The following is a 14127-nucleotide window of genomic DNA, read 5'->3' on the forward strand; positions in this document are numbered from 1 at the left end:
GAAGGAGGAGCCACAGTGATGCACAGCCCTTTTAAGGACAGTATTCTGAAATCTTCTATTCTCAAGTTACTTTTTCGGTAGAAATGATGTTCATCGTTTGGAAGCTGCGCATGTCCCTCTGCATTCCAGTGCTGCAAGCTGCCTAGGCTGATAAAGCAAAGGCTTGATAAAGTAATCTGACAGTATCTTGAATTCTGCCCTTGTCATCAGAAACCACAATAAGTTTGACATCAACAGTAAAAAGCCTTTAAGGGTTGTAGAAAAAAATAACCGCACATTACTCAATGATTCCTTTACTTCAAAGCCGTCGGTTCAGTTGACAGGCATAGGTTCAGTCCAAGCATGACTTGAATTTGAGCATAACATTTCAAAGACTCATACATCATTCAGGCTTCCCCATCGCACTAAATGGGTTCTGTCATTTTGATTGCAAAAAATTAGTTTCCAAACCACCAAAACTATTGAATTCCAATAGAACAAATTAGGTTTGACCATCCTCTTTTTATGGGTATTGCATCGTAGACCTGATCCTTAATAACAAACAGAGACCGCAATGAAAAAGCATGTTATCATGACTTAGATGTTCAACAAATTAAATTCCCCTGTTACATTTTTTCCAGACACAAGATTTGGTTGGTTCTCTGTTTTCTTTAGTGTAAAATCAATGTCTGATTAGATGGGCGATACAAATTGTTGACATTTTAGGACAAGGCCATTTAACAGGACTCAAAAGAAAGGGAATAGAGGGCAGGAGGAGGAGTATGAGCTGGCAGGTATAGGGGAAACCACCTGAGGGGGTAGGTTGGAAGGTGGGGAGAAATAGGGATGATGTGAGAATCTGGGAGGTGATAGGTCAGAGAGGCAAAAGGCTGAAGAAGGTTGAATAAGACTGGTGAGGATAGAGTGAATAAAGGGAAAGAGGTGGGAAATCAGAAGGAGGGAGGTATGGGTGATGGTTAGGTTGTGAGAATGGAGGGAGGGGAAAAAGAAGGAATAAAGTGCCCAGAGGGATAAGGGAAAACAAAATTGGGATGGAGGGGGTATCAGAGGGGTGTAACTACCAGAAGTTGGAGAAATTGATGTTGGGCCATTAGGTTGGCGGCTTCCAAGACGGAATACCAGCTGATGTTCCTTTAATCAATATTTTGCCTCAGCTTCATAGTAGAAGAGGCCGTGGACAGACATTTCCATGTGGAACGGGGAGTGTAATTAAAATGTGTCTTATTAGAAAAACACCAGGATTTTATTTAGGGTGTAAATTATGGAAAATCTTTGAACATACCCACTATACTAAAATAAAATATTTAATATATTAGTATTTTAGGTTTTGATTGACGAAACATGGAGAAATTATTTCACCTGACTCTAATCGATAATGGAGATGACCAGTACCACATTCATTCAGGTTAGACAATGTTTTCCCCACCTTTGTTTTCTGTTCATTAAAAACATGTGCAATATATAGAAGCACAGTATTTATAAACAAGTTAAATAAACACTTAAAAAGATATTAAAGATACCAGGAAAAAGCAAGGACCTTTTTCCTGCTTAACGTACACAAGAAGATCTTCCCGTGTTTCTTGCCCAGCTCACACAATTCTGCTGATTTATGTTACAATAGAGCTATGACTTGTCCCATCCAAAATACAATACCTCCTGGTGGAAGTGAACACCAAATTAAAACTTAACAAATTGGGTTAAATAAAGGTTGAAAATTTCTGAGCAAAAATCAGAAAATGCTGCAAAGAACTCAGCTGGTCTGGCAGAATCTATGAAAAGAGAAATGCTGACTGTTTCTCTTTCCAGAGATATTGCCTGATATGAGTTCTTCCAGCATTTGGGTTTTTTTTTGCTTTTATTTGAGTTTTCCAGCTTCTTTGATTTTCATTGATGAAATTCCTCTAAAATAAGTTGGAGTGCACTCTAACCTGAATCCTCTAAAGCATTTCAGAATCAGGTTTATTATCACCGGCACATGATGTGAAATTTGTTAACTTAGCAGCAGCAGTTCAATGCAATACAGCACCCATGCCTTCTTTTCTCCTTCTGATTTCCCACCTCTTACCTGTTTTAATCTACAGAATGCCATTGTCCTTCTGGAAGTCAGAAAGTTAGCAACATATGTCAACCTGTTCAAAAGTCCTCTAATTTCTAGAAAAGAGCTCCTTCTTTAAATGACTTTATAATGCCCCTTCTTAACCTACTTAATTAGAAAGAAACAGGTAACTGGAATACAAAGTCTTCCTTTTCATTTTATGAGCTTCAAGCAGATAACTCTGATGTCTATATTCTTCGAAGTTAGTAATAATGACAGTCAAGATATTTACAATGTCCTACCACCAGTGTAGAAGGTGTGAAATTATTTAGAGCATAACACCATTTCAATGGACATCCATAGAGTAGTATAACACTACTGAGTAAAATCAGAGCTCATGGCATTGGGGGCAGGGTTTCAACATGGATAGAAAACTGGTTGGCAGATAGAAAGCAAAGGGTAGCAGTGAATGGGTGTTTCTCGGACTGGCTGGAGGTGACTAGTGGGGTACCACAGGGCTCTGTATTGGGACCACAGCTCTTTACGATTTATGTCAATGATTTAGATGAGGGCATTGAAAACTATATCAGCAAGTTTGCTGACGATACTAAACTGGGTGGCAGTGTGACATGCGAAGAGGACGTTAGGAGAATACAGGGAGACTTGGATAGGCTGGGTGAGTGGGCAGATACTTGGCAGATGTCATTCAATGTGAATAAATGTGAAGTTATCCACTTTGGAAGCAGGAACAAGAGGGCAGAGTATTGTCTGAACGGTGTAGAGTTAGGTAAGGGAGAAATGCAGAGACCTAGGAGTCCTAGTTCACCAGTCAATGAAGGTGAATGAGCAAGTGCAACAGGCAGTGAAGAGGGCAAATGGAATGTTGGCCTTTGTTACAAGGGGAATTGAATACAAGAGCAAGGATGTACTTTTGCATTTGTACAGGGCCCTGGTGAGACCACACCTGGAATATTGTGTACAGTTTTGGTCTCCAGGTTTAAGGAAGGACATTCTGGCAGTTGAGGAAGTGCAGCATAGATTCACTAGGTTGATTCCTGGGATGGCAGGGCTGTCTTACGCAGAGAGATTGGAGAGATTGGGCTTGTACACGCTGGAATTGAGGAGATTGAGAGGGGATCTGATTGAAACGTTTAAGATAATTAAAGGATTTGATAGGATTGAGGCAGGAAATATGTTCCAGATGTTGGGAGAGTCCAGTACCAGAGGGCATGGATTGAGAATAAGAGGTCAGTTATTTAAAACAGAGTTGAGGAAGAGCTTCTTCTCCCAGAGAGTTGTGCAGGTATGGAATGCACTACCTCGGAAGACGGTGGAGGCCAATTCTCTGGATGCTTTCAAGAAGGAGCTAGATAGATATCTGATGGATAGGGGAATCAAGGGATATGGGGACAAGGCAGGGACTGGGTATTGATAGTGAATGATCAGCCATGATCTCAGAATGGCGGTGCAGACTTGAGGGGCCGAATGGTCTACTTCTGCACCTATTGTCTATTGTCTATTTACCACACAAAAACAGGCCCTTTGGCCCATCTAGTCAGGCCTAAAGGTTTAATTTGTCTAGTCCTTTCAACCTGCACCCAAAACATAGGCCTCCATAGCCCTCCCATCCGTGTACCTATCTTAAATGTTGAAATCAACCCCACACCCACCATTTGTGCTGGAAGCTTGCTCCAACCTTACCAACCTCTGAGGGAAGAAGTTCCCCCACATGTTCCCCTCAAACATTTCACCTTTCATCCTTTACCAATGACCTCTAGTTCTAGTCTCACCCAACCTCAGTGGAAAAAGCCTGCTTGCATTTATCCTATCTGTACCCCTTATAATTCGGAATACCTTGAGCAAATCTCCCCCATCCTTCTATTATCTAGGAAATAAAGAACTAACCTTATTCAATCTTGCCCTACAACTCAGGTCCTCAAGTCCCTGCAACATCCTTGTAAATTTTCTCTGCACTCTTTCAATCATGTTTACATCTTTTCTGAAGGCAGGTGTCCAGTTTTGATCGCAACACTCCAAATTAGGCCTCAACAACGTCTTACACCATTTCAAAATAAGATCACATCTCCTGTACTCAGTACCTTGATTTTTGAAAGCTAATGTGCCAAAAGCTTTCTTCACAACCTTATCTACCTGTGAAACCACTTTCAAGGAATTGTGGACCTGTATTCCCAGGTACCTCTGTTCTACCACACTCCTCAGTGCCCTACCATTCACCATGTAAGATTTAACCTGGTTGGTCCTCCCAAAGTGCAACACCTCACACTTGTCTGGATTATATTCCATCTGCCATTTTTCAGTTCATTTTTTCATCTGGTGCAGATCCCACTGCAAGCTTTGATAATCTTCCTTGCTGTCCAAAACACCCCCAATCTTGGTGTTACCTGCAAATTTTCTGATCCATTTTTCCACATGATCATCCAATTGTTGATACAGATGACAAAAAACAACAAACCCAGCACTGGTCCCTGTGGTATTCCATTAGTTACAGGCCTCCACTTGGAGAGGCAACTATCTACTACGTTCTCTGGCTTCTTCCTCAAAGTCAATATCTAATACAATTTACTACCTCATCTTGAATGCAAGTGACTGAACATTTCTGACCAAACTCCCATGCAGGATCTTGACAAGGACCTTGCTAAAGTTCATGTAAAACACATCCACCACCTTGACTTCATGAACTTTCCTGGTAACTTCCTCAACAAACTTTATTCAATTGGTTAGACGTGACCTGCCGCACACAAAGCCGTGTTGACTATCCCTAATGAGTCCATGTCTATCTAAATTCTTATATATCCATTTCCTTAGAATACCTTCCAATAACATTCCCACAACTGATGTCAGGCTCACCAGCCTCTGATTTCTTGGCTTATTCATAAAAACTTTCAACAACATTAGCTATCCTCCTATCCTCAGGCACTTCAACCTAAGTATGTTGTAAATATTTCTGCTTGGGCTCCTGCTATTTCTGCACTAGCCTCCCACAAGGTTTGAGGAACATCTTGCTAGGCCCTAGGGATTTATCCACCCTAATTTGCCTAAAGACAGAAAACACCTTCCCTGCTGTAATATGTATTGGTTCCATGACACTACTTTTTTCCCCCACTTCTATGGGCTCTGGATCCATCTCATGAGTAAATACAGATGCTAAAATTCCATTTAAGATCATCTCCATCTCTTTTATCTCCATGCATAGATGAGTACTCTGATTTTTCAGAGGACCAGTTTTGTTCCTTGTTATCCTTATGCACTCAATCTATCTATTAAACCCTTGGGATTCTCCAACATTTTTTTTGTAATTTATTTTTTTTTATTGAAGTTCATCATTAAACATTTCCATAAGATGTATTTCAAACATTGTACATATATATCATATAATCATATATGTCACAAATCTCCACATAGTATTTATCTGAAGTATACACTTATAGAAAAGAGTGGAAAGAAAAAACAAGCAAAAGGAAATAGCTATGTACATGTAGGGAGTGATTTTTTTTTAAACAACATATTCATGGATTCTCCAACACCTTATCTGCTCGAGCAACCTCATGCTTTCTTTCAGCCCTCTTGATTTCATTCTTAAGTGTTCTCTTGCATTTCTTATGCTTCTTCAGCACCTCATTTGTTCCTACCTGCTATGCACCTCCTTTTTCTTAACCAGGGTCTCAATATCTCTCAAAAAAATGAGGTTGCCTAAATCTGGTGTCCTTGCCTTTTATTCTGGCAGAGACATACAAATGCTAAACTCTCAAAGTTTCCATTTCTGAAGGCCTCCCGCTGTCCAAGTACACATCTGCCAGACAGCAGCCTATCCTAATGCACACGCCATATCATTTTTGATACTTTCAAAACTGGCCTTTCTCCCATTTAGAATCTTAACCAGAGGATCAGTGATTATCTTAAAACTAATGGCATTATGATCACTGGGTGCAAAGCGTAACCCTGCAGAAACTTCCGTCACCTGCCCTCTCTTGTTTCCTAATGGGAGATTCAGTATCACCCTCGCTCTAGATAGGACTTCTACATACTGATTAAAGGAAATTTCTGAACATATCTGACATACTCTTTTCCACCCAGCTTTTTTATAGTATGGGGGGGGGGGGGGTTCCAGTCAATATGTGGAAAGTTAAAATCACCTACTATCACAACCTTAACAGACTGCAACAGTCTGTGGTCTCTCTACAAATTTTCTCCTCTAAGTCCCGAGGACTGTTGGGTGGTCTATAATATAATCCCACTGAAGTGGCCATACCTTTCTTATTCCTCAGCTCTACCCGTAAAACCTCACTAGGCGAGCTCTTCATTCTGTCCTGACTGAGTACTGCTGTGATGTCTGGTAATGCCAACTCTCCCACTCTATCACATCTAAAACAATGGAGCCCTGGAACACTGAGCTGCCAGTCCTGCCCCTCCTGCAATCAAGTCTCGCAAATGGTTACAATGTCATAATTCCACATGCTGATCCATGCTCTAAGCTCATTCACCTTTCCTACAATACTTGCATTGAACATTAGGCCCACCATGATCAACCTTTTGATTCCTGATGTAGTATGCATCATCTTTCTTCACAACCACTTCAATATCAGGCACTCTGGTTCCCATCTCCCTGCAACTCCAGTTTAAAAATCACAATGGAAACATTGCAGTTCAAGAAGTTTCCCAATCTATTTCTCAAGCAGCAGCAATTAATCCCATGTCATTTAAAAAACATACAAATAAAACTACATGATAACACCCACTCTAGTAAGAATTAATAGACATATAAATGAGCAATAACAGAATTATTAGTTTAACCAGATATTTCCAACCACAATCTGATGCTTGATCCACTATGAATGGGAAGAACTGAAACAAATGACTATTTCGCTGCAAGTGTTTGGTAATAAGTTTTGTGTATTTCTCCTGATCTGTTGTACAGACTCTATGACAATAGCATGATTTGAAGAATGTCTTCTCTTTCTCAACTACTCAAAATAAGCCTAAGTAGAGTAGTGAGGAGGAGAAAGAGAATTGAAATTGATAGGAATTCTTTCTCTGCAAACCCTGAGGGTTCAGTTTTCAGACAGATCATAACTAAACTTACTCCGCTTTTCTTTCTTATTGAAAATGCTAATCGATTCACCACAGCCTGTCTAACCTGAAAACAGATTCTTTACTTTCTGCTGCAGGTAAAATGATTCTGAACTCTAAACATAATTATTAGTACTGAATTAATTGGACATGAATCATCTTGGAAACTGCAGTTTTTTTTAAATCAAAAATAAACATTATTCATTATATACATTACTTACACCTCAGGGACTGCAGTGGTTCAAGTGATTCATCACCACCTTCTCAAGGGCAACAAGGGATGGGCAATAAATGTTGGCTTAGCGAGCGATGTCCACATCCCATAAGTGAATAAATGAAAAAAAAAATAAACGTGCGCATTTGTGTGATACAAAAATAGTGCCTAGTTTACATTATATTTACACTGTTTCATTACATTCATGTGTTGCTTTGGCACACATCTATGTACAGAGCACATTGCCGTTCTTGTCGCCTCTTAGAATAATACAAACTTCAAATCTTGGAGAGCCTGTTACAATGTGCTTAACTCTCAATGCCTGGTGTCAGTGGGCTTTGTCAGATTATAGTCCTGCTACAACAGTTTGTGCTGGCTACGTTAAGTTTCACTGCAACCCTTAACACGTACTCCTGCAGTCTGGAATATGCCAACTAACATAGATTCATAGCTATTATGTAAATCAGACCAATGAGGAGTCGTAGGTCCCTGCTGCTTTTACAGTTACAAAACCACACACATTGTGCTAAAGCACTGGGTCAAGACCTCAGCATCTTCCCGTCATGAGCAAAAAGGATGTCCCAAAACCAACATGGTCGTTATTGGCTCAGCTTACTTAACAAAAAAAAATCATATTCTTAACAGTTAATCCTAAAAGGCCTCTGTGGACACAGAAAGAATAACTTGTATTTCACAGGAAGGAACTTAAGAACTATTCCAAGCCTGACTGGTGGGCTTCATTATATTCCAATCTGCCATACATTCTTTCATTGTGAGCAATAAAGGCACATACCATTCTGAAAATAATGTCAGGGAAAATGTAACATAACTAGGAACAACAGGCTAAACAGAGACTGCTAACTTCAGACCTATAAAAGGCGAGATTGCCAGGCTCCTCAATGCTATACCCCTTCCTCTCATCTTCTACCACACCATCCTTCCTCATTCACTAGAACCCCAATTCTAGTTCCATTGGCAATCTAAATAAAATGTGAAATTAATATTCTAATGATATTTTAATCAATTAAATCATCCAACTCCTTGTGAAGGAAAAGGCAGAAATGACCAGAGTCACCAATAATCTCGGTCACTCAATAAGACAAAAAAAGATTAGCTTTATTTGTCACGTGCATCTAAACATAGAGTGGAGTGCAAATCAACTCAGCAGGGCAGCCCCCAATTGCCGCTGCACTTTTGGTGCCAGCATAGCATGCCCACAACTTATTAACCTTAATTACTGTATTGCATGTGTCTTTGGAATGTGGGAGGAAACCAGAGCATCCAGAGGAAACCCACATGGTCTTACGGGAACATATAAGCTCCTTACAGACCGCGTGGGGAATCAAACACCAATCGCTGACCATTGTTACTGTAAAACAATTGCACTAATTGCTAAGCTACTACGCTGCCTGGACCCTTCACAGAGTCCAGCCAAGTAATCAACTTTCGAAGAAGAAAACTGCTAAATCTAACCCTGTGCATCTCACATACTTTCTGCTGAGACTCTCCATGGAATGATTAGAAGTAGGAAGCTTGGTTAATTACTTTGTTTCTAACTCAAGGCTCTTAGGGCAGTTGTAGCGCCCCTCCCTCCCTGGCACTCTCCAGCAACGAACCTGACAACTTTCTGCTTTGTCTACATCAGGCTATGTACTCAAGCACTTTCATTGTGATTTATTTTCCATCTATAGAAGCATTGACGTGAAAATAATAACCGGCAATAGGAAAATGTGATAATATCCACAAATATTAATAAACTATACTGAATCAGTATTTCCTGATCAGAATCTAGTCTTGAGGTAACCCAAGTAACAGTATTAAACCTGGTGTGAAATGGCTGACTTTAAAAAAACTTGGTGTCTTCTCTCATGGAAGGTTACTTCTGAAAAAGCATTTTCCAGGCAAATGACACATAGCTAATCACTCATAACATACAAAAAGTTACATAGAAATTACAACACAGGAACCAAGCTGTGGATGCAATGCCTATTGGTGTTAAACTTAAGCGGAAAGCTAGAGCCAAGTGCCTATGCTCTTCCCATTTCTCCCTATGTCTCCGTTGCCTACCACGTTAATGTTGCTCCTAGTCAGAGTCAGAGAAAAGTGCGGCATAGAAACAATGAGTCTGTTTTGAACCATTTAAACTGCCTGCTCCCATCGATGTGCACAATGACCAAAGCCTCCATATCCCTTCCATCCACGTAACGACCCATGGTGTTATCTCAGTTCCAACTACAATCCTGGTGGAACCTCTATATAAAAAAAAACACTCTTCTTGCTCCCTGTCCTGAAAATTTGCATTTAACATTAAGCATATATGAACATATAAATGAAGAAAAGAGTAAGTCACTGCTAATTTCATCATTCAATGAGACTAAATTCACTTCCATAGAGATGGCCCATTGACACAGCCAGCACAGTGGCTGCCTCACAGCTACAACAACCTGGGGTTCAATCCTCTCCTCCAATATCATCTCTGTGGAGTCTTGATGTTCTCCCTGTGACCTAAAGGTTTGTTTCTGGTAAACTAGTTTCCCACCATATCTCACGGACTTGCTAATTGGTTGTTTGGTCATGTACACTCAGTGGACACTTTATTAGGTACACCTGTTTGTTAACACAAATATCCAATCAGCCAATTGTGTGGCAGCAACTCAATGCATAAAGCATGCAGATACAGGTTCAGTTGTTGTTCAGACTAAACATCAGAGTGGTGAAGAAATGCGTGTTCTATGTGACTTTGACCGTGGAATGATAGTTGGTGCTCGACATGGTGATTTGAGTAACTGCTGATCTCCTGGGATTTTCACACACAACAGTCACTAGAGTTTACAGAGAACGATGCAAAAAAACAAAACAAAAACAAAATAACTTCCAGTGAGTGGCAGTTCTGTGGGTGAAAATGCCTTGTTAATGAGAGAGGTCAGAGGAAAATGGACAGACTGGTTCAAGCTGACAGGAAGACAACATTAATTCATAAAACCACACATCACAACAGTGATGTGGCCAGAAAACCTTCTCTGAATGTACATGTTGAACCTTGAAGTGGACAGACTAGAGCAGCAAAAGAAGGCCATGAACATACACTCAGTGACCACTTTACTAGACACAGGGCATACCTAGTAAAGTGTCTACTGAGTGTGTATTGACTCTAGTGTGTTAGTGAGTGGTAGATTCTGGGGGGGAAGGGGAATTACTGAGATGTGGAAAGAATAGGACTGGAATTCTTGTAGCATTAATGTAAGTGAGTACTTGATATGGACTCGATGGGCTACAGAGCTGGTTTCTACTTTCAGGAGAAACTTGGAACTCTTTGGACCTTTTTTTAAATATACTTCTCCAGTCCATCTGATTTAAAATGTGGGCACAGCCACGCCTGACTAGAACAGATTATCAGAGTTAAACTGAGGCTGTTGATACGCACTAAAATATGTGAAGAAATGATGTGGTAAGTTCATGTGGTAAATATGTGGTAAATATCTAAGGATTGGGTCCAGCTAGTGAGACCTCACTCTTAAAGAAAACAACTTTTTGTCTTCAGGTCTCCCATCTATTTTGTGTAAATACTTGTACAGCACTGATAGAATAGAGCCTATTGAATGCTAATTAATGTCCTTGGCAGCAAAATAAATGGTTTAGGAGAGACTTAAAACATTTAAATTAAAAAACCAGATTTCCTTCCTTTTTCTTCTGTTTTATTTTTTCCCTCTTTATCTGATCATTTTCACTCACATTATTACTCAATAATATTAATATTATGGGTAATCCTCAATCTTGGCACCACCTCTTTTGCACTATTTCCATAACCCTTGATTCCCCTAATATTTAGATACATTGAACAAACAAAGAAAAGAGGTGCCATGGGAGCGTAGCGGTCAGCACAATGTATTAAAGCTCGGGGAATCAGAGTTCGGAGATCAATCCAGCATCCTCTGTAAGGAGTTTGTATATCCTCTCTGTGGAATGCTTGAGTTTTCTCCATGTGCTCCGGTTTCCTCCCACAGTCCAAAGACACACTGGTCAGTAGGTTAATTGGTCATTGCAAATTGTCCCATGATTAGTTCAGGGTTAATCCGGGGCTTGGAAGGGCCTACTGCACACTGTATCTCTAAACAAATAAAATTTAAAAATAAACACACTGACTGAGCCTCCACACTCCTTCAGAGTGGTGAATTCCAGAGATTCTCCACAGTCTCAGTTAAAGAATTTCTCATCATTTCAATCACACCTCTTATACTGAGACTGCGCCTATTGGTTCTGAAATTGTCAGCCAATGCCTCCATTGCATCTGGCCTTAAACAATAACCTATGTGCGCCTTTCAATGGTCATCAGCTTAAAATATAAATTGAGTCTATTAAATCAGTCAGTTATCAAGTAGCAGAGGTAAAAATGCTTCATCCTATGTTTAGTGGTGTGTGTGCAGATTTAACATTCAAATTTCTTGTGTGAACGCAGACTATGAACTCAGTCTGAATGAAATTATGCACAAGACCATGCAGAATTTGTTGATCACTTCTTGATAGATTGTTATAAATTCTATCTAGGTTTTATATTTATCAAATATTGAGACCATTAAAGCCAGCTAGAATACTGCCATTACTCCTGTCAGCCAAAGGTCTACAGTGCAGTCTTCCAAAACAAAACTGCAGGCCCAAGTAAGTTCGAAAGGTTCCTGCTGCAAGGGAAGGAAAGAGATTTCCAAGGATTTCTGGCAGTGGATGATGAAAGTTGTTTGATTTAGCAGAGGATTTTTTTTTATTGTTGTCTATTTCAATATTACTGGAATGTTTTAAAATTTGAATTACACAAGCATAATATAAATTAAAACTGACTTGAAAAAAATATGAATATCCAGGAGGGACTTACAGATTTTAAACTACTAGCTGTTTTGTGGCTTAATGTAAAATAATACAGGTTTGGGAATGAGCCAGATAAGAGGTTCACATGGTATAAACTGTATGTCAGCATATACTGCACTGAAATTCATTTTCTTGCAGGATTTCAAAGCAGAACAAAGAAATACAATAAAATCAATGAAGGACTAACAGACAAACAACCACCGTGCAAAATAAGACAAATTGTGAAAAAATAGATAGATAGATATGAAGAGCAGGAGCTGCAGAGTCTTGATTCCTGGAGAGTCAGTTCAGAGTTGAGGTGAGTGAAATTATCCACGCTGGTTCAGGAACCCGATGGTTGAGGCGTAAAAGCTCCCCTTTGAAATCAACAATTGACTTTGCTTCCTAGCTTGCCTTTCAGGTAGTGAACGGCAGATCATGACTATTCAGCACAAGTTAAAGCTTTTCTTTATGTCATGCCTGTTTCTGTATACCAAATTATCATTGTACTAAGTCTAGCATTTGTCCCATTGAAGCCGGAACCTGAATTTCCACTTGCCCCTTTGTTTGACAGATAAATCAACAATATTGTTTTCAGTTCTAGTCACCTCATTATAAGGATGTGGAAGCTTTAGAAAAATTTACCAGGATGCTGCCTGGACTGGAAAGCACGTCATAAGAGGATAGACTGAGCAAGCTAGGGTTTTTTTCTTCAGAGAAAAGGAGGATAAAAGATGAATGGATAGAGGTGTACGAGATAATGAGACACAAGTCGACTGGAAAGACAGGTACTTTTTCCTCATGGCAGAAATGGCTGATACAAGGAGCCATTATTTAAGATGATTGGAAGAAAGCATAGAGGGGATGTCAGAGGTATGTTGTTTTACACAGAGGGTGAATGTGCTGCTGGGATAGTGGTAGAGGTAGATCCATTAGGAACATTTAAGAAACTCTTAGTTAGGCATATAGAAAAAATGGAGGGACATGTAGGATGAAAGGGTTAGATTGGTTTTAGAGAAGGTTAAATTAGAGTAGATTGATCTTACTCTTAGAGTACGTTAAACTGTTGTCACAGCATCATAATGCTGTAATGACCTCTGTTTTAATAATTGAAAGAGAGTTTAATTTTTAAGAAGATCAAAAGGGAGCTAATAAATAAATCACATTGTTCCTAATGTTATAGGTTATGCAATTTTGAATTGCCTTCTGCAAACAACAGCCCACATATATTGTGTCTTTAGTATAGGAAAACATCTCAAGAACATGAACAGTTCAAAAAAAAGACTCATGAAGAGAATAAAACAGGAAACTGAAAGCTTAAATGAACTCATGATAGAAGAGAGAGGTAGAGGAACACAGTTAAGTAGGAAGGAAATTCCAGAGTTTAAGCTCTAGGCAACTCAAAACAAATGACACCCCCACCCCCCAAAGCTGATGGAAATTGAGGATGTGCAAGTTGAAAGGGATATAGATGTGGAAGTGATTATCTAGTAAGGAGGAGGTGTCACCATGGAAGAATTTGAAGGCAAAAGATGAGAAAATTATTCTTAACACAGTACTGACTAATAACTAAAGTTGATTAGTAAACACTGAAGGGATGTTGTGAGGCAAGATAGATAAGAAAGTGTTTTGGACAAATAATTTCAAGAAGGTTATGAGTTGAGAAGCAGTCAGAAGAGTACTATAATAGTTTCAGACTTGTTAAAACATTTATTCTGTTAGTGTTAAAATTATCAGAGCAGAATAGCCTAGTTGTTGTGCTCCTGGGGGTGAGGGGGGGGGTTATAACTTTAGAAGTATATAACCATAGTTCAGATACAAATCCACAAGACTGAATGTGCACAAGGACTATTCATCAATTTAATTATTACTGGTGCCACTTAGTCTTCAGTAATAAAATCCTGCTGAGTTTTAAGAATTGTCCCTCAGGGCATTATGAAGTCATAACATA

General features: G+C 39.5%; 1 protein-coding gene across 8 annotated transcripts in view; it reads right to left on the reverse strand.

The window, feature by feature from the left end:
* erg (ETS transcription factor ERG) overlaps window positions 1–14127 on the reverse strand; it is a 275925-nt gene that overhangs the window by 130613 nt on the left and 131185 nt on the right. The window contains exon 1 of one of the 8 annotated variants that reach the window (XM_059968805.1): window positions 7345–7362. The exons of the other annotated variants lie outside the window; for them this stretch is intronic. The gene's annotated coding sequence lies outside the window, so the exon portion shown is untranslated. Of the gene's footprint in view, window positions 1–7344; window positions 7363–14127 lie in introns of those variants that run through there. 8 annotated transcript variants of the gene reach the window in all.

Source organism: Hypanus sabinus, chromosome 4 (assembly GCF_030144855.1).
Source record: "Hypanus sabinus isolate sHypSab1 chromosome 4, sHypSab1.hap1, whole genome shotgun sequence".
NCBI lineage: Eukaryota > Metazoa > Chordata > Chondrichthyes > Myliobatiformes > Dasyatidae > Hypanus > Hypanus sabinus.